Source organism: Giraffa tippelskirchi, chromosome 9, assembly GCF_054371585.1.
Source record: "Giraffa tippelskirchi isolate mGirTip1 chromosome 9, T2T-mGirTip1v1.2.pri, whole genome shotgun sequence".
Taxonomy (NCBI): Eukaryota; Metazoa; Chordata; class Mammalia; order Artiodactyla; family Giraffidae; genus Giraffa; species Giraffa tippelskirchi.
The window spans coordinates 42,835,404-42,857,337 of NC_137283.1; the positions used below are offsets into that span (position 1 = coordinate 42,835,404).

Sequence of the window (21,934 nt, forward strand, 5' to 3'; positions counted from 1 at the left end):
ATGTGTGCTCAGATAAAAAATCCTGGAAATTCTATTAGGTGAAAATAAAAGCAAATGGGTGTACAATGAATCTGTTCAAAAAGCTAGAGTTTGGTAAGTTACTGTGTATATGTGTGTGTCTGTGTTAATTATTATTAGTGCTTACCTCTGAGGAGGAGAGGGTAATGAAAACTTGCAAATTTATTTGTTATAATCTTAAGATGTTTGGGTCTTTTATTATTACCAGAGTAATTAAGAAACAGTTGTGCAGAGACAAGATGGCACAATAGAAAGACAAGAACTCATCTTTTCTTATGAAAACATCATAATCACAACTAACTGCTGAACAACTATCAACAACAGCACCATCAGAAACAAATCACTGGAACCTACCACAAAAGATACCCCACATCCAAAGAAGCCACCAGATAGTACGAGGGGCACAACTACAATAAAATCAAATACCATACATGCCAGGTGGGCTTCCCACAACTGGAAAATACATTTACTACAGAAATTCTCCAATAGGAATGAAAATTCTGAGCCCCATATCAGGCTCCCCAGAGCCTAAGTGTCTAGTAATGAGTGGAGGAGCACCCAGAGAATCTGGCTTTAAAGGCCAGTGGGATTTGATTGCAGGAATTCCACAGGTCTGGGGCAACCAGAAACTCCACTCTTGAGGGGTGCAGACAAGGTCTTGTGCACATCAGGACCCAGGGGAAAAAAGCAGTCACTTCAGAAGAGATTGGATCAGACTTACCTGCTCGTATCAGAGGGTCTCCTGTGGAGGCAGGGGGCGGCTGTGGCTCATTGCAGGGACAGGACACTGGCAGTGGTAGATCTTGGGAATACTCATTGGAATAAGTCCAGGAGCGGATGGCTTCACAGATGAATTTTATCAAACATTTAGAGAAGAGTTAACACCTATCCTTCTGGAATTCTTTCAAAAAATTATAGAGGAAGAAACACTCCCAAGGTCATTTTATGAGGCCAACATCACCCTGATACCAAAATCAAAGATACTGCACAAAAAGGAAATTACAGGCCAATATCACTGATAAACTTAGATGCAAAAATCTTCAACAAAATAATAGCAAACTGAATCCAACAACAGATACACCATGGTCAATTGGGATTTACCCCAAGCATGCAAGGATTTTTCAATATCTGCAAGATGCTCAACATAGCTAATTAGTAGAGAAATGCAAATCAAAACTACAGTGAGGTACCACCTCACACAGGTCATCATCAAAAAGTCTACAAATAGCAAATATTGGAGAGTGTATGGAAAAAAGGAGATCCTCTTACTTCTTTGGTGGAAATGTAAATTGGTACAGCCACTATGAATAGTATGGAGTTTCCTTAAGAAACTAAAATTTGAGCTACCATATAATCCAGCAACCCCATTCCTGGGCACATATCTAGAGGAAAATACGGTTTGAAAGGATTCTTGTACTCCAGTGTTCACTGCAGTGTTGTTACAAAAGCTAAGTCTTAGAAGCAATTTAAATGTTCATCGACAGAGGAGTGAGTAAAGAAGATGTGGTGCATACACACAATAGAATATTACTCAGTCATTAAAAAGAATGAAATAATGCCATTTGCAGCAACGTGGTTGGACCCAGTACTAAGTCAGAAAGAGAAAGACAAATACCATATGATATCACTTAAATGTGGAATATAAAAAACAATCCAAATGAACTTATTTACAAAACAGAAACTTACTCAGAGAATAAACTTATGGTTACTGGGGGCAGGGGTGTGGGGGAGGAATAGATTGGGAATTTGGGATGGACATGTACACACCGCTGTATTTAAAATAGGTAACCAACAAGCTCCTACTTTGTTGCTCCTATTGAGCAGGGAACTTTGCTCAATATTCTGTAATAATCTAAATGGGAAAAGAATTAGGAAAAATAATAAATACATGTATATGTATAACTGAATCACTTTGCTGTACACCAGAAACTAACACAACATCACTAATCAGCTATACTTCAATACGTGGTGGATTCAATACATGGTGGATTAAATACAAGGTGGTTGAAACTGGAGCCTATTATGCAGAGTGAAGTAAGTCAGAAAGAGAAATACCAATATAGTATATCAACACAAATATATGAAATTTAGAAAGACGGTAACGATGACCCTATATGTAAGACAACAAAAGAGACACAGATGTAAAGAACAGACTTTTGAACTAGGTGGGAGAAGGCGAGGGTGGGACGATTTGAGAGAAAAGCACTGAAACATGTATATTACCATATGTAAAACAGATGACCAGTGCAAGTTCAATGCATGAAGCAGGGCACTCAAAGCTGGTGCTCTGGGACAACCCAGAGGGATAGGGTGGAGAGAGAGGTGGGAGGGGGATTCAGGATGAGGGGACACATGTACACCTGCGACTGGTTCATGTCGATGTATGCAAAAACCACCACAATATTGTAAAGTAATTAGCCTCCAATTAAAATAAATAAATTTAAATTAAAAACAAAACAAAACAAAAAAACGAACCAGTTATGCAACAACCAAAGTTACCACTAGAGGGCTCAACCAGATGCTTACCAAGATCTCCCTCTAGAGGTGGTGCCCAGAGAACTGTCCAGGTGCTGAAATACACAGGCTAGGAAGGGCACGGCAACCAACTCTAGTATTCCTGCCTGGAGAACTCAGTGGACAGAGGAGCCTGGTGGGCTGCAGTCCATGGGGTAGCAAAGAGTCGACATGGCTGAGTGACTAACACTTTCCTTTTTTCAGGTGGCTCACTGGAGTGACACTCAGTTCAGTTCAGTTGCTCAGTCGTGTCTGACTCTTTGCGACCCCATGGACTGCAGCATGCCGGGCCTCCCTGTCCATCACCAACTCCTGGAACTCGCTCAAACTCATGTCCATTGAGTTGGTGATGCCATTCAACCGTCTCATCCTCTGTTGTCCCCTTCTCTTCCTGCCTTCAATCTTTCCCAGCATCAGGGTCTTTTCCAGTGAATCAGTTCTTCCCATTAGGTGGCCAAAGTATTGGAGCTTCAGCTTCAGCGTCAGTCCTTCCAATGCCTATTCAGGACTGATTTCCTCTAGGATAGACTGGTTGGATCTCCTTGCAGTCCAAGGTTCTCTCAAGAGTCTTCTCCAACATCACAATTCAAAAGCATCAATTCTTTGGTGCTCAGCTTTCTTTATAGTCCAACTCGGAGTGACACTGGGGGAATCTAAATAGCCTCTTGGAGCTTTCACTGCCAAGCTCTGTGGCTAAGAAATGGTTGGAGTGTGGGAATACACTAAATTATTTCATTCTCTATGTCATCCCAGCATGAATCAACTCTAGTATGTCAGGAAAGGGTAGGCAAGTGATAGTATTTCAATATACTCCTTGTCAAAGAAAAGAGATGTCACTTTGTCATCAGGAATTCTAGTGAGATTGGCAGCCCAGAAACTCAGGGTGGAAGGTTCAGTTAACATAGAAAATAGAAATTCCTGCCTAGTTCTCAAATAATTGGGAGAGGATACAGCCTAGGAAAAGAATATAAGCTTTTTTCTCTTTGAAGATTTTATTGCCTTGAATTAAAGAACCCAAGCTTTAAAAGTCCTTTGTCACATAATTTAAAAACAATGGCCAGGCCCTTTATTTTACTGTTTTCTTGATATAAAAAAAAGAGTTTGCAAGCACAAATGTGGAAATAGGAAGTTTGTAAAAACTATCTACAGTGCTCAAAGTTGTTGAAGGATTGAGGAAGTAAGCATGACAACAGTATACACTCTTCTCGAATTCAAACTTTGCAATCCTTTAAAGAATAACTTGGCAGAACCTATCAAAATATCAATGAGTATTGCTTCTGGTCTAGTAATTTCACATTAGGAATTTAACCTAGAGAAATATTAGTAAGTACGCAGTATTTTTGTATAGCAATCATACAGATAGTATGCCATTGTTTGATGTAGTGAAAAGTAGTACTAACACAAATACTATTGACAAGAAACAAGGTTAAATTATGGTTCAGCAATTAACATGCAGAATTAATAGGAAGATTGATTTATATGATTTAAATCAATATGAAGATTGATTTATACCTATATTTAATAGACAACAAAAAATACCCACAACATTTCGTTGGATTAAAAAACATAGGGTAGAAGATGGTATGCATGGTATCCATTAAAATAAAGAATTAGCCTTTGTGTAGGTAGAAGACTCTAAAAACGCATACACTAAAATATTAATGGTTAGTTTTACTTAGAGACTGAGATGTTAGGGGGAAAGGTAAGGATATTTTTATTTGCTGTTTGATACACATTTGTATTATTATTCACACATACAATGAGTATGTACCATTTACAGTTTGAAAAAGAAAAGATGAAAAGGAACTCTATAAACCAAAATGTTGAGGTAGAATGTTTTACTATTACCTCTGTTTGTATCCTTTTTAATTTTCTATTTTTTTTTTCAGTTTTGTATTTAATGTCACTAGAACATTTAATTCTTTTTAGTTTCTTTTTTTCCTTTTTGGTTTCCAGCAAGGGACTTTTTGAGAAGGCTTTTAAAAAGTGAAATGGGTGTTACTCTAGAAATTTCTCACCAAGAATCAAATCACCCAAGTCCCTTGGCAGCTCAACAGATCAGTCACGCGTCCATTTAGCAAGAGTTATGGTAACAGAGAGCTAAGGATGTATAAGCTACTCACCAAGGTTCTTGGCTGTGAGGTTTCAGATGTAGCTCTATCAAATCCAAGGATCTGAGAAAACATGGCTTGAGTTTGTGCTATTTTATAAGACTTATTTTTAAACTGCCTATGCCAAGTTCAATAGTACAGATTAATCTTTTGACTTTAGAAGGGGCAGTGAGGTCTTGGGGAGTGGGAAGTCTTTGGCAGTGGAAAGACTCCTGAGCCAACCATAGAAAGAATCCTTTGAGAAGATTCTAAATTAAAGGATCATTTTCACAACAGTCTCTTCATAAAAATCAGCTAACATGCCAGATTAATCAATGTTTGCAAATTGTACAATTGCAGGATAATTCCTCTGACTTGTTTCAACTGGGTGGGGGAAATGAATCAGCACAAAGACTGAAATCCCCTAACAGATTACATCCCCATCTGCATGTGGGTAATCATAAGTTTTCTAATAAGATGTTAGTATAGTTAAGATTTCCTTCTGTGCAATCTGTTCAGAATTGCGTTTGGAACACTAGAATTTTTAAAAATTTAAAGCAAAAAAACCAGGGTCTTCACATCAAATATTAGTAAGACCATTTGAACTTTTATTCATTCTTATATTTAATATGCTTAGTAAATAGAATATATTATAGCTGATGCTTTAACTGTATCAAATTGCTGTTTAAATCGAAACATAACAACTAATAGGGCTGGAAGACATTACTGAGGCAAAAAGCATTCCATTCTGGAGTGCCATTGGGGAAAATGGGAACCTGGGTTCCATTATTTATCTCTTCCACCCAGTAAAAATTGGTCTGGTTCATCTCAAAACAAGAAAAAGTGAAAGGCGGGAGACATGTATTTCTTTTATGAAATCTGTAGTGATTCTGTGCCTTCTGGATGAGATCATTTTCCTTTTCTCACATGTAGCTTTAGAACAAAATAACAATAGTTCTTCTCATGAAACACTTATGATATGCCAAACAATTCCGTCTCATTTCGTCTTTACTACAATCTCAGGTTAACTTTATTTAGGAGATAGAATTTATTCCCTTTTTACAGATGTGACAACTGAGGAGTGATTTCTCCAAGGTTACAAAACTGGTAACCTGCAGGGGTAGTTTTATCATCATTTATTTAAGCAATTTTGACTGAGTGCTCAGGCATTTTAGAATAAAAGAGGCATGTATAACCCCATTTTCTCCCCTGTAAGTTAATGCTGTGCTTTGGGAAATAAGACACGTATTAATGAAGTAATTTAATAAGGGAGCTTTAAACAGAATAGACTTAAATCTGAAATAATAACCAAGAACAGGTGATACAAGCTTCCACGGAGGCAGGCCAGGTAGAAGGCCAAAAAACTCTACATGTGTTGTCATCGACTCAGTTAGCCATAACGAAATATTAATGACTAGGTAGCTTAAACAACAGAAATTAATTTTCTCAGCTTTGGAGGCTGGAAGTCCAAGACCAGGGTGTTGGGAGGATACGATTCTCCTAACATCTCTCTTCTTGGCCTGGTGACGGCCACCTTCTCTCCGTGTCTTTCCCCTGTGCCCGGCACTCCTGGTATCTCTTCCTCTTCTTAAAAGGCCACGAGTTCTATTGGATTAGGACCACATCCTTATGACCTAATTTAACCTTATGACCTCATTTAACCTTAAACATCTCAGTAAAAGTCCAATCTCCATATACAGTTGCACTGGAGGCTAGGGTCTTCAACATACTAATTTGCAGGGCGGGAGCATAATTCAGTTCATAATCAGGTCAGTGTGAGCTGCTGCAGTCAGTAAAGGATTCACAGCAGAGGAGGGCTATGAAAGATAAATAAGATAGGACAAGGGACTTTTTTGGTGGTCCAGTAGTTGAGAGTCTGCCTGGCAATGCAAAGCACATGGGTTCAATCCCTACTCTGGGAAGATTCAACATGCTGGGGGGCAGCTATGCCTCTGCACCACAACGACTGAGCCCACACTCTAGAGCCCACGCTGTGCAACTACTGAGCCCAATTGCCCTAGAGCCTGTGCTCTGCATCAGGAGAAGCCACTGCAATGAGAAGCCCGTGTGCTGCAACTAGAGAGTAGCCCCTGCTCACTGCAACTAGAGAAAGCCCATGCAACAACAAAGACCCAGGACAGCCAAACAAAAAAAGCTTAAAAAAATAAAGTATGGACAAATGAGGAAGGCATTGAAGTAATGGGTGCTAGAACAAGTAAAGTGCTAGAAAGAGAGAGAAATATAGAGCAGAGGAAAAACTTTCCACAGTGAAAGAGGAGTAGCTTCCTTTGGGCTGAATGTTTAATCCCCTTGCCACCTGCCTTGAGTGGATTCAACACATTTGAGAGCCAATAGAGTGGAGGAGAAGAATCAAGCCAACAGATTGTCTCAATAGTTAGCAACACAGGAAAGAGAGCTCTGGTTGCTTTGCCATCACATGAAGGGACCTTCATGCAGAGGTGTTGATGCCAAAGATACTTAAGACATGCCCCAAAGTTCTTATTGGACATATCTTTTTCCCCTTTTGTTACTAACCCCAAATATTTTCCATACATCCTCTGCTTGGATTGCTCCCAAGCTCCACATCAGTGCCTTCCCTCTCCTGCAGACTTAAGATCATAAAAAATATAGACTGTTTTCATTATACCTCTTCCTTGGCTGGGATGAGGTCTTGTATTTATCCACTTTTACTGACAATGCATTTTATTTCTACCAACAATCTTATAAAAAGCAAAATGGTTCTAAATACATGATTACACAGTCATATCTTTCTGCATATAGAACCTCTTTCAAGTCTGAGTTCTCATCAGCATCACTTGATTGAAGAATTTTAACTTGCCTCAATAGGATATACTTTGAAAGCGTGTTAGTTGCTCAGTCGTGTCCTGCTTGCTCAGTCGTGTCCTGCTCTTTGCGACCCCATGGACTGTAGCCCGCCAGGCTCCTCTGTCCATGGAATTCTCCAGGCAAGAAGACTGGACTGGGTTGCCATTTCCTTCCCCAGAGGATCAAACATGGGGCTCCCGCATTGCAGGCAGATTCTTTACTGTCTGAGCCTCTAGGGAAGCCCAGGATATACTTTGCTTCCTGATTATTGGTCCACATCAGTGTAATTCTAGAGAGAGAGAGGGGAGGAAGTGATTGAGATTCGGGGTTTGAGGCTTTGGGGAAACAGAGGTACAGGGAAGTGGCCTCCTCAGCAGGTAATTATTACTGAGACCCTACTTTGTACAGTGGTAGGGACTGGAGATTAGAAGGGAAGTAACACCACGTTACTTCCAGCCGAGAGGGGCTAGGCCAGGCTGGGGGCTGGGGCCGGCGGCGGCGGCGGCGGTGGCGGCGGCAAGAGGAATTACCCAAGGCCCAAGGTAAGAGAAACCCAAGTAAGACGGTAAGTGTTGCGAGAGGGCATCAGAGGGCAGACACACTAAAATTAAAACTACAGAAAACTAGCTAATCTGATCACACGGACCACAGCCTTGTCTATCTCAATGAAACTAAGCCATGCCGTGTGGGGCCACCCAAGACGGATGGGTCATGGTGGAGAGGTCTGACAGATTGTGGTCCACTGGAGAAGGGCATGGCAAACCACTTCAGTATTCTTGCCTTGAGAACCCCATGAACAGTATGAAAAGGCAAAAGGATAGGACACTGAAAGATGAACTCCCCAGGTCAGTAGGTGCCCAATATGCTAATGGAGATTAGTGGAGAAATAAATCCAGAAAGAATGATGGGATGGAGCCAAAGAAAAACGATACCCAACTGTGGATGTGACTGGTGATAGACGCAAAATCCGATGCTGTAAAGAGCAATATTGCATAGGAACCTGGAATGTTAGGTCCATGAATCAAGGCAAACTGGAAGTGGTCAAACAGGAGATGGCAAGAGTGAATGTTGACATTCTAGGAATGAGCGAACTAAGATGGACTGGAATGGGTGAATTTAACTCAGATGACCATTATATCTACTACTGTGGGCAAGAATCCCTTAGAAGAAATGGAGTAGCCATCATGGTCAACAAAAGAGTCCGAAATGCAGTACTTGGATGCAATCTCAAAAACGACAGAATGATCTCTGTTCGTTTCCAAGGCAAACCATTCAATATCACGGTAATCCAAGTCTATGCCCCGACCAGTAACGCTGAAGAAGCTGAAGTTGAACGGTTCTATGAAGACCTACAAGACCTTCTAGAACTAACACCCAAAAAAGATGTCCTTTTCATTATAGGGGACTGGAATGCAAAAGTAGGAAGTCAAGAAACACCTGGCGTAACAGGCAAGTTTGGCCTTGGAGTACAGAATGAAGCAGGGCAAAGGCTAATAGAGTGTTGCCATGAGAACGCACTGGTGATAGCAAACACCTTATTCCAACAACACAAGAGAAGACTCTACACGTGGACATCACCAGATGGTCAACACTGAAATCAGATTGATTATATTCTTTGCAGCCAAAGATGGAGAAGCTCTATACAGTCAGCAAAAACAAGACCAGGAGCAGACTGTGGCTCAGATCATGAACTGCTTACTGCCAAATTCAGACTTAAATTGAAGAAAGTAGGGAAAACCACTAGACCATTCAGGTATGACCTAGATCAGATCCCTTATGAGTATACAGTGGAAGTGACAAATAGATTTAAGGGACTAGACCTGATAGACAGAGTGCCTGAGGAACTATGGACAGAGGTTCGTGACATTGTACAGGAGACAGGGATCAAGAAAATCCCCATGGAAAAGAAATGCAAAAAAGCAAAATGGCTGTCTGAGGAGGCCTTACAGATAGCTGGGAAGAGAAGAGAAGCGAAAAGCAAAGGAGAAAAGGAAAGATACTCTCATCTGAATGCAGAGTTCCAAAGAATAGCAAGGAGAGATAAGAAAGCCTTCCTCAGCGATCAGTGGAAACAAATAGAGGAAAACAACAGATTGGGAAAGACTAGAGACCTCTTCAAGAAAATGAGAGATGCCAAAGGAACATTTCATGCAAAGATAGGCTCGATAAAGGACAGAAATGGTATGGACCTAACAGAAGCAGAAGATATTAAGAAGAGGTGGCAAGAATACACAGAAGAACTGTACAAAAAAGATCTTCATGACCCAGATAATCACGATGGTGTGATCACTCACCTAGAGCCAGACATCCTGGAATGTGAAGTTAAGTGGGCCTTAGAAAGCATCACGACGAACAAAGCTAGTGGAGGTGATGGAATTCCAGTTGAGCTATTTCAAATCCTCAAAGGTGATGCTGTGAAAGTGCTGCACTCAATATGCCAGCAAATTTGGACAACTCAGCAGTGGCCACAGGACTGGAAAAAGTCAGTTTTCGTTCCAATCCCAAAGAAAGGCAATGCCAAAGAATGCTCAAACTACCGCACAATTGCACTCATCTCACATGCTAGTAAAGTAATGCTCAAAATTCTCCAAGCCAGGCTTCAGCAATACGTGAACCGTGAACTTCCAGATGTTCAAGCTGGATTTAGAAAAGGCAGAGATCAAATTGCCAATATCCGCTGGATCATCAAAAAGGCAAGAGAGTTCCAGAAAAACATCTATTTCTGCTTTATTGACTATGCCAAAGCCTTTGACTGTGTGGATCACAATAAACTGTGGAAAATTCTGAAAGAGATGGGAATACCAGACCATCTGACCTGTCTCTTGAGAAACCTGTATGCAGGTCAGGAAGCAACAGTTAGAACTGGACATGGAAAAACAGACTGGTTCCAAATAGGAAAAGGAGTACGTCAAGGCTGTATATTGTCACCCTGCTTATTTAACTTATATGCAGAGTACATCATGAGAAACGCTGGGCTTGAAGAAACACAAGCTGGAATCAAGATTGCCGGGAGAAATATCAATAACCTCAGATATGCGGATGACACCACCCTTATGGCAGAAAGTGAAGAAGAACTAAAGAGCCTCTTCATGAAGGTGAAGGAGGAGACTGAAAAAGTTGGCTTAAAGCTCAACGTTCAGAAAACTAAGATCATGGCATCTAGTCCCATCGCTCCATGGGAAATAGATGGGGAAACAGTGGAAACAGTGTCAGACTTTAATTTTTTGGGCTCCAGAATCACTGCTGATGGTGACTGTAGCCATGAAATTAAAAGACGCTTACTACTTGGAAGGAAGGTTATGGCCAACCTAGATAGCATGTTTAAAAGCAGAGACATTACTTTGCCAACAAAAGTCCGTCTAGTCAAGGCTATCTATGGTTTTTCCAGTGGTCATGTATGGATGTGAGAGTTGGACGGTGAAGAAAGCTGAGCGCCACAGAATTGATGCTTTTGAACTGTGGTGTTGGAGAAGACTCTTGAGAGTCCCTTGGACTGCAAGGAGATCCAATCAATCCATCCTAAAAGAGATCAGTCCTGGGTGTTCATTGGAAGGTCTGATGTTGAAGCTGAAGCTCCAATACTTTGGACACCTCATGCGAAGGGTTGACTCATTGGAAAAGACCCTAATGCTGGGTAGGATTGGGGGCGGGAGGAGAAGGGGACGACAGATGATGAGATGGTTGGTTGGCATCACCGACTCGATGAACATGGGTTTGGGTAGACTCCGGGAGTTGGTGATGGACAGGGAGGCCTGGCGTGCTGCAATTCATGGGGTCGCAGAGAGTCGGACACGACTGAGCGACTGAACTGAACTGAACTGAACACCACGTTATTCAAGAAATTTGCTATCAATGGAGAGGAAACATATGAGTACAGAGCAATTCCAATATGACATGTTAACTGCTGTCTGGGGGTGGAACATGGAGAGGGAAGTGGGAAAATAGGCTTGAGATCACTCATACCTCGTGTGTCTCTGCCGTTTCCTAACTTTGTGACCTTGGACAAGTTACTGGAGAGCAAGTTTATCCCATTTCTTATCTGATGCTGCCTATTATGCAGTATTATTTTTTATCATATTACATACCTATCATATTAGTGCCTCATGCATAGTAGGTGCCCTGTAAGTTGCAACTATTTTTATGATCACCATAATCATAGCATTTGTGTTGTATAAAGTGTTACAGAGACTCAGTGGGGGTATCAGAAAATTCTGAGCAAGTTCAGGGGAAGCTTGATAGGGGAGATGGTGCTTGAGTCGTGCCTGCATCTGCAAACCATCTGTCAGGAGTATCAGGGAGGAAGCTCTGCACTAGGAAAGTGTTTGATGAGATGACCTTAAAAAGACCATGCAAGTATAAGATTCTGTGAATATTAGGTCAGAGAATTCTCCAGCTGGCACAGACCTTTTGGGAAGAGTGCTTGATATACACTCTTGACAATGTGGAATGAACTGCTGAAGCTAAATTAATCCTAAATATGCATGAATAAGTAATTCCTTTCCCCCTTTTATGCAGACAGCATAGTACATAAGAATCTAATACTTTAAAGGACTTCTATAAACCAGAAGGTCAAGAGTTTGTTTTCCTGGATTAGGATATTTATATCTTTACAGGGGCATTCATTTTCAATTGGATCTGATTTTAAACTTCTTGAAACTTTGGAAAGAACACAAGATTAATGACAGGTGTTAATAAGCTAATATGGGCTTAATTACCTACACCAATACACTGATCTCTTCCCCCAAAAGGCTTCCTACTTCAGTAAATAAAAAGAGTAAAAATATATACTATGCCTTCTGGATGTTAAACATCAGGTTTTTTTTGTTTGTTTGTTTGATTTTAAAGTAAAAAACCCAGATACTTCTGAGTATGAGTCTCCTCAAGATACGCTCTAGCTGTGCAGGGAGTTAATCAGTGATGTCCAGGCAATCTGGACTCATGGGAACAAATATGGCCCTCACAAAATCTCTCCCATTCCCTACTTGATTCTAATTCCTACAGAGTTAGGCCCTGTGAAATGTTTTTCTTTGACCTTGAATTTCTCAACATAAAGGTGCATTAAAGCAAAAAGTCGATATCTGAAGTTCAAGGGCAAAAGAGAACAGAAGGCACGGAAAAAATTGGAGTTCTGCAACCCAAGAAGGCTGGCGTGTTGTACCGGCATATCAGGCCACAGCAGCAAAGTAAGCCAATTCTTGAAGCGAAAGCCACAGGGAGGGAATTAAAGCAACTCCAAACCTCTTATTCAGCACATGCTGTTATTCACGCAGAAGTGGGGATATCAGTAAGACTCAACATGCTGACTCAGCACCAGCCTACGATTCAGATTATGAATAGAGAAATCTTTGACAGGGCTAACTCTAAAGGGATGAAACACTCGGTGTACTTTGGGTGAACACACCCAGATGTGACTTTTGCTGTGGGCAATGGAAAGGTGATTTGCCCCATCAAAGGCACAGCTGGAGTTGAAACACTTCCACTTATAAATTATCCATATGCTGCAGAGCCCTTGAAAACACTGGGGTGGAGGTAAATGCCTTTTAGCTGTACTATTGGGCAGAGGGCTTCCTTTCCTCAGTTTCCTTACCTGTAAAATGGGGAATTAGGAAATGCTTGCTTTGTAGGTGGCCCAGAAGGTTAAATGACAAAATGTGTGATGGGTATGCCCCAGTGCCCCAACATCTCCTCAATAAGTGTTAATGGTAATCAAGACAGCACCTCACAGTGCCTTTTTTCCACTTGGAACAGCAAACATTACCAGTTGCTTTGAAGCAACTGGACATTATCCCTCATATTTACATTTCTAGACTTAGGTTCATACAGATTACTAAAAAAAAAAGTATATATGCAGAGAAAATCGCATATGTGCGAGCTCAGTAGCTCAGTCTGTCGTGTTTGACACTTTGTGACCCCATGGACTGTAACCCTCCAAGGCTCCTCTGTCCATGGGAGCTTCCAGGCCAGGATATTGAAAATTAGAGAAAATAAGAAAACTCATTTCAGAAATAGAACAGGAAATTCTCATCAGTATTCTGAAAAACGTGATCAACATTTCTCTGGTATCTTAAAATCAGAATCTAACTCTTAAGATTCTATTGATGGTAAGTGTGGACACATCAAAACACTATGTGTATTAATATATTTGCCTGAAATATTTAAGTTTCAAAATAACCATGTGAAATATGATATTATCCCTATTTCATAGGTTAAGAAACTGAGGCCTTGAAAAAAGAAATAAAAGGAATACAGATAGGAAAAGAAGAAGTAAAACTCTCACTGTTTGCAGATGACATGATCCTCTACATAGAAAACCCTAAAGACTCTACTAGAAAATTACTAGAGTTAATCAATGAATATAGTAAAGTTGCAGGATATAAAATTAACACACAGAAATCCCTTGCATTCCTATACTCCAATAATGAGAAAACAGAAAGAGAAATTAAGGAAACAATACCATTCACCATTGCAACAAAAAGAATAAAATACTTAGGAATATATCTACCTAAAGAAACAAAAGACTTATATATAGAAAACTATAAAACACTGATGAAAGAAATCAAAGAGGACACAAACAGATGGAGAAATATACCGTGTTCATGGATTGGAAGAATTAATATAGTGAAAATGAGTATACTACCCAAAGCAATCTATAGATTCAATGCAATCCCTATCAAGCTACCAATGGTATTTTTCACAGAACTAGAACAAATCATCTCACAATTTGTATGGAAATATAAGAAACCTCGAATAGCCAAAGCAATCTTGAGGAAGAAGAATGGAACTGGAGGAATCAACCTGCCTGACTTCAGGCTCTACTACAAAGCCACAGTCATCAAGACAGTATGGTACTGGCACAAAGATAGAAATATAGATCAATGGAACAAAATAGAAAGCCCAGAGATAAACCCACGCACCTATGGACACCTTATCTTCGACAAAGGAGGCAAGAATATACAATGAAGAAAAGACAATCTCTTTAATAAGTGGTGCTGGGAAAACTGGTCAACCACTTGTAAAAGAATGAAACTAGAACACTTCCTAACACCATACACAAAAATAAACTCAAAATGGATTAAAGATCTAAACGTAAGACCAGAAACTATAAAACTCCTAGAGGAAAACATAGGCAAAACACTCTCCGACATAAATCACAGCAGGATCCTCCATGACCCACCTCCCAGAATATTGGAAATAAAAGCAAAAATAAACAAATGGGACCTAATTAAACTTAAAAGCTTTTGCACAACAAAGGAAACTATAAGCAAGGTGAAAAGACAGCCTTCAGAATGGGAGAAAATAATAGCAAACGAAGCAACAGACAAACAATTAATCTCAAAAATATACAAGCAACTTCTGCAGCTGAATTCCAGAAAAATAAGCGACCCAATCAAAAAATGGGCCAAAGAACTAAACAGACATTTCTCCAAAGAAGACATACAGATGGCTAACAAACACATGAAAAGATGCTCAACATCACTCATTATTAGAGAAATGCAAATCAAAACCACAATGAGGTATCATTTCACACCAGTCAGAATGGCTGCTATCCAAAAGTCTACAAGCAATAAATGCTGGAGAGGGTGTGGAGAAAAGGGAACCCTCTTACACTGTTGGTGGGAATGCAAACTAGTACAGCCACTATGGAGAACAGTGTGGAGATTCCTTAAAAAACTGGGAATAGAACTGCCATATGATCCAGCAATCCCACTGCTGGGCATACACACCGAAGAAACCAGAATTGAAAGAGACGCGTGTACCCCAATGTTCATCGCAGCACTGTTTACAATAGCCAGGACATGGAAGCAACCTAGATGTCCATCAGCAGACGAATGGATAAGGTACAGCAGACGAATGGATAAGGTACAAGGTAATGTGTGTGGTACATACACACAATGGAATATTACTCAGCCATTAAAAAAAATACATTTGAATCGGTTCTACTGAGATGGATGAAACTGGAGCCCATTATACAGAGTGAAGTAAGCCAGAAAGAAAAACAACAATACAGTATACTAATGCATATATATGGAATTTGAAAGATGGTAACGATAACCCTATATGCGAGACAGAATAAGAGACACAGATGCATAGAACAATTTTATGGACTCTGAGGGAGGTGAGGGTGGGACGTTCTGGGAGAATAGCATTGAAACATGTATATTATCATATGTGAAACAGAACACCATTCCATGTTCGATGCATGAGACAAAGGCTCAGGGCCGGGGCAATGGGATGACCCGGAGGGATGGGATGGGGAGGGAGGTGGGTGGGGGGTCCAGGAAGGGGAACACATGTAAGCCCATGGCTGATTCATGTCAATGTATGGCAAAAACTATTACAATATTGTAAAGTAATTAGCCCCCAACTAAAATAAATAAATTTATTAAAAAATAAATAAATAAACGGGTGAACTCTAAAAAAAAGAAAAAAAGAAAGAAACTGAGGCCTTGAGAGATTACGTAAATGCTCAAAGGCCTGACAGCTGGCACACTAGTTATTGCTGAATAACAAATTATTGCAAAACATATTGTCTTTAAACAATAATCATTTACCAGGACTAAGATGAGAGTAAGGTGATTAAGGTATATGTCTTCAGTGCAAGAATTAAGGTGTCAAGAAATTTAGCAAAGAAAAATAACATTTAAAAAAATCAAGATTAGTGCAAAAAATCTACAATGAACAAAATACCAAGATTTTAAATAAAGCCAAGGTTAGTATTATCGACTTTTCCTTTTGCCTTGGCCTTTAGTAAGGCTCATCATGGCACTATTAGTAATCCTGTCTTGCTTTCAGTTTCCCCATTTCTCAAATAACCACATATTTTCCAAGGTCTACCTCTTCGTCTCAAATTTGTCTGCTTATTTCCATTCCCAAAGCCACTATGATTAATGTACACTAGCCTCTTCTTTCCCTTGTGTTACCAAAATAGTCCCCCCAGATGTCCTTCCCACCTATGCTCTGGGTTCCCCAGGAAGGCAACTCTGGGATGGAGTTGGCATGTAGGAAGTTTGTTGGGGGTGTGCGTGGCATCCATACAGACAGCGAGTGAGGGAAGCAGCAATGGTCAGATGCAGAAAGCAAACTGTGATGCAGTCACAACAAAGGTCTCACTGATGCCCCCAGAAATTTTGGTGTTGTCTCAAATTGCTGTGGCAAGGGGCCAGTCTTTATACCAACATCTGTCTTGCCCCCACATACACATTTAGAATTGTCACTAGGTACAAGATGGCCCAGGAGGGTCATGACCTTAGGCCAGGCAGCTTTCTCCTTAGCCAAGTAAATTCCCAGAGAGGGATCAGCTGAATGCAGCCAGTCATCATCGCCAGCAAGAAGCCAGGGAGTTGAGTGCTTTAGTCTTGAGGAGGTGAAAGTGTGTGGACAGCTCATCACGGGAGCCACTATCCCTCCAATCTACCCACTCCTGTGGGGCTCTCCCTTCAGTTCTTGGGAAAGCTGAGAGCTGCCCACTCTGAGCCAGGACTCCACCCTTCTCAGCTGGGAGTGCTCTCTGCTCTTCTCCTTCCCAAATTCTACTCAGTCTTCAGTCTAAATGACCTTTCTCCCAGAGCCCTTGCATGGTCCCCTACTGCTTCATGTCAAAGCACCTCTAAACTTAGAGGCTTCAAACAAGTGTTGGGACTTCCCTGGTGGACCAGTGGCTAAGACTTTGTGTTTCCAGTGCAAGGGGCCCAACTTTCATCCCTGGTAAGGGAAGTAGATGCCACATGCCACGACTAAATTAAAAAAAAAACAAAAAACAAGTGCTTATCATTTCTCATGATTCTGTGGATTGGCCGAATGGTGGCTCTGCTTGTCTCACCTGAGCTCACTCCTGTGTTGGTAGTCAGCTGGCAGGTTGACCTGGGGCTGGGCTCAGCTGGGACAGTGGGTCTCTCTCCACAGAGTCTTTTATCCCAACTTCTTTATAGGGTGGGTTCCAAGAAGGTGACAATGGAAGCTGAAGGCCTACTGATGCCTTGTGGTTCTAGAATATGCATAATACCGCTTCTGCCACATTCTGTTGGTCAAAGTGGGTTTACAAGGGCAGTCCAGATTCAAAGAGTAGGAAAGCCTGATCTTATTGGGAAGAGTTGCAATGAGTTTCACATTTAACCTATCAGACCAACATAAACTAAGCTCCCCCTGCTAATCCCTCCCCATCCATTCTCTGATTTTCCTCTGTGGTTCTTAACACAATTTGCAATCATGTTTATCTGTTTTAGTTTTTCTCCACTATACTCTGAACTCTGAGAGGATAGATAGCATGTCAGTGTTTCTTCACTTATCCCAACTGCCTAGTCCAGTGCCTCACATATAGTTGGTGCCTGATAAATACCAGTTGAATAAACGAAAGCAAATTCCATCTCATATCTAACATGCTATGGATTTTGACAGCTTGGAAGTTAGGAAAAAACAAAAGAGTGGTAGAGCTGAGTAATTCTACATATCTCAGAGTGATGATTCTCAGAGTACAGTCCCTGGGTCAGTAGTATGAGTTTCTAAAAACTCACAGAAATGCAAAACCCAGACCTACTGGATCAGAAATTCCAGGGGGAGGCTGAGAAGTCTGTTTTATCAGGCTCCCCAGGTGATTCTTATGAACATGAAAATTTGAGAACCATGGGCACTTCTTTGGAACATGAGTTTCATGGGATTTAAGCAAGTGTTAAAGGGCAAAAGGATTTCATGGACCAATAACTGGCAAATACTGAATTAAATACAGACAAGTTCATATACTGCAAAACTTCATTTGTTAATGATCAGCAGGATTCTTTGAGATTTTTGGTATCCAGTTCCTCTTCCAGGAGCATGGGACTAGCAAATGAGGCTTAGGAAAGTTCTTCTGTTTTAAAATCACCCAGAATGCTTAATCCCTCCACTGTGCTATGAGTAGCAATGGGAAATGTAGAAATAATTTGAATGCTCCTTAAAAACATGTGCCCGATTTTTCTTTCTGGCATGCAAACTCTTAAAACGATGTACTTTTAAGGCTCAAACCACTGAATTACTTTAATCAAGTGCCTTTCCTTTCCTCAAACCATCAATTACAGGTGACAATATGGTGTTTTGGGGAGCAGTGATGGCTTTGCTGCTAGAAAGGACCACCTGTGGGGAGAGTCACTTTGTGGAATATGGTCCCTCATCCTGCAAGTGGGGACTACTGCGTCTCACCTCTCAGGATTGTGGTGAGTGCTCACGCTCAGTTGCTGAGTCATGCCTGACTCTTTGTGACCCCATGGACTGCAGCCTGCCAGGCTCCTCTGTCCATAGAGGTCTTCAGGCAAGAATACTGTAGTGGATTGCCATTTTCTTCTCCAGGGGATCTTCCCAACCCATGAAATGAACCCGCGTCTCCTGCATTAGCAGGCAGATTCTTTACCACTGAGCCACACGGGAAGCCCTGTGGTGAGTGCTAAATGAGGACATGTATGTATGTAAAGCACTTGGCCCAATGCCGGGTGCAGAACAAGTGGTCAATGAATAATGAGTCCTCCAAGTGCAGCCCAACAGTCCTCCCATGTTTAATCTTCCCCTTCCCTGACTGGTAAAGTGAGGTGAAGCTTTCATATGCATCTTTATTTAGACTCATATCCCACAGGAGTGTTCAAGACAGGAGCTCCAAGTCAGTCCAAACTTGTATAAACATGGTTGCCTATGAATTTATTGGAGAGATCAGAGGTCCCAGTTCTACTCCTAGCCATGTAAAGCTAAGCAAGCACTGTGCCTCCGTTTCCTTATTTGTCAATGGGGATAAAAGCAGCACTCTGTTCCTCAAAGGGCTGTAAGGAAAATGATACATTAGATAGATGGAGAGCTAAAATGCACAAACAGCAATCATTAACATCAAGTTTCAGCGGTTTGTAAATGCTACAATGGACATGTTCTGCAGCAGGGAACAGCCTCAGACCATAATGAAACCCAGCAATAGAATAAAGCCTTATTTATCTTCAGATCTTCCTCTGTGGATGGCCACTATGAAAGGCTCTGTCATCCTATTTTCCGCCTTCTCTAATGAACCCCCTGTGGTACAATTATCAATAACCTCAGATATGCAGATGACACCACCCTTATGGCAGAAAGTGAAGAAGAACTAAAGAGCCTCTTGATGAAAGTGAAAGAGGAGAGTGAAAAAGTTGGCTTAAAGCTCAATGTTCAGAAAACTAAGATCATGGCATCTGGTCCCATCACTTCATGGGAAATAGATGGGGAAACAGTGTCATACTTTATTTTTTGGGGCTCCAAAATCACTGCTGATGGTGACTGCAGCCACAAAATTTAAAGATGCTTACTCCTTGGAAGGAAGGTTATGACCAACCTAGATAGCATATTTAAAAGCAGAGACATTACTTTGCCAACAAAGGTCCGTCTAGTCAAGGCTATGGTTTTTCCAGTGGTCATGTATGGATGTGAGAGTTGGACGGTGAAGAAAGCTGAGCGCCGCAGAATTGATGCTTTTGAACTGTGGTGTTGGAGAAGACTCTTGAGAGTCCCTTGGACTGCAAGGAGATCCAACCAGTCCATCCTAAAGGAGATCAGTCATGGGTGTTCATTGGAAGGACTGATGTTGAAGCTGAAACTCCAATACTTTGGCCACCTCATGTGAAGAGTTGACTCATTGGAAAAGACCCTGATGCTGGGAAGGATTGGGGGCAGGAGGAGGAGGGGACGACAGAGTATGAGATGGCTGGATGGCATCACTGACTCGATGGACGTGGGTTTGGGTAAACTCCGGGAGTTGGTGATGGACAGGGAGGCCTGGCGTGCTGCAGTTCATGGGGTCGCAAAGAGTCGGACACGACTGAGCGACTGAACTGAACTGCACTGAATTGTACAGGTAAGTACACGTCAAAAGATAAGTCTTGAAGGTAGCGATGAGCCAGAAATCTCACTGTCTTCTCTGGTTTCCTTCTGACATCTACGTGCTTCAGTCCCTTGAGGTGAAGGTGCTGTGAATAGGGCTACTTTAATTTTCAAATTTTATTTCAATATTTTATTTATTTATTTGGCTGCAACAGGTCTTAGTTGCAGCACTCGGGAGCTTTGCTGTAGTGCATGAATCTTCACACGAGATTTTTGTTACCTCTCCCGGGAACTTCTTCATAGCTGGCATGGGTCTTCACACGGGATTTTTGTTGCATCTCGAGGGAACTTCTTTGCGGTGCTTGGGGATCTTCCTTGAGGCCCTGGGAGCTTCTTTCTAGTTGTGGGAAGGGGTTTAATTGCCCAGTAGCATTTGGCACATGGCATCTTAGTTCCCCAGTCAGGGATTGAACTCATGTCCCGTGCATTAGAAAGCAGATTCTTAACCACTAGACTACCAGAGAAGGCCCGAATAGGGCTGCTTTTAATTATGCACTTCCTCAAAACTATGAATCCAGACATGGAAGACCAGAGAGATACTAAAAAACATGTCACAGTTGTTTATAACCTGGAAAAAGTTCCCACTGTCCAGAAGCTCAGGTAGGTTTGTCATTTTATGTTTTAACAGAAGCTGGGAAGAAATATATCCTTTGACTTTTGTTTCCACCTGAGACTCTCTCTCCCTACCCTCAGTGTTTTGCAGCATTTGCTTTGACAGACTGTAAGCTGCCTTCTCTCAGACAAAGTAGGTTGAATAGCCAGAACTACTTTGGCACTGCTTTTGACAATTAAAATTGGAACACCCAACTACAGCCCACTTGGAAGAGGTTGGTACAAATTTATATCCTGCAGCTATGTGGGCAGCACCTTCTGAGAGGCAGTTGCTTATTCGAAGGCTAGGATGAGCATTTCAGAGCTGTAGAGAATGTGTCAGATGGTGGGCGTCTTCATTGTCTAGCAGTTGGTCAGGAGCTTGGAAGGCAGATGACCCAGTGAGAGCCTGACCTTATAGCTATGGGAGACTCGGTAACTCACTTAACCTCTCTGAGTTTCCTCTTCCTCTTATAGTGGAGTGGTAGCTGTTTCAGAGGATTTCTCTGAAGGTTAAATAAAACTAAGCTTATAAAGTGGTTAGACTAATGCCTGACAGGTAGTAAGTACTCAGTGGATATCAGCTATTGTTGTTATTGTTGCTCCCTTCTCCTGGGTCCTGGTGCACAAAGGTTTGGTTTGTGCCCTCCAAGAGTCTATTCCCCCAGTCTTGTGTAAGTTCTGGTGGCCCTATGGTGGGGCCAATGGTGACCTCCTCTAAGAGGGCTTATGCCATACCCAGGTCTACTGCACCCAGAGCCCCTTCCCCTGCAGTAGTCCACTGCTGACCCGTACCTCTGCAGGAGACACTCAAACACAGTTCTGGCTCATTCTCTGTGGGGTCTCTAGGTCCTGGTGTGCACAAGGTTTTGTGCACTTGTTTGAGCCCTCCAAGCATCTCTGATGGGTATGGGCTTTGACTCTAAATGTGATTTTCCTCTTCCTACCGTCTTGCTGGAGTAGTCATCATAGTCAACAAAAGAGTCCAAAATGCAGTACTTGGATGCAATCTCAAAAACGGCAGAACGATCTCT

At 41.6% G+C, this 21,934-nt stretch overlaps 1 protein-coding gene across 1 annotated transcript in view; it reads right to left on the reverse strand.

The window, feature by feature from the left end:
• Positions 1–17,416, reverse strand: part of CCDC66 (coiled-coil domain containing 66) — a 133,056-nt gene extending 115,640 nt beyond the window's left edge. Inside the window, exon 1 of the mRNA XM_081524897.1 lies at positions 17,269–17,416. The gene's annotated coding sequence lies outside the window, so the exon portion shown is untranslated. The remainder of the gene's footprint in view (positions 1–17,268) is intronic.
• Positions 17,417–21,934: the final 4,518 nt, after the last annotated feature.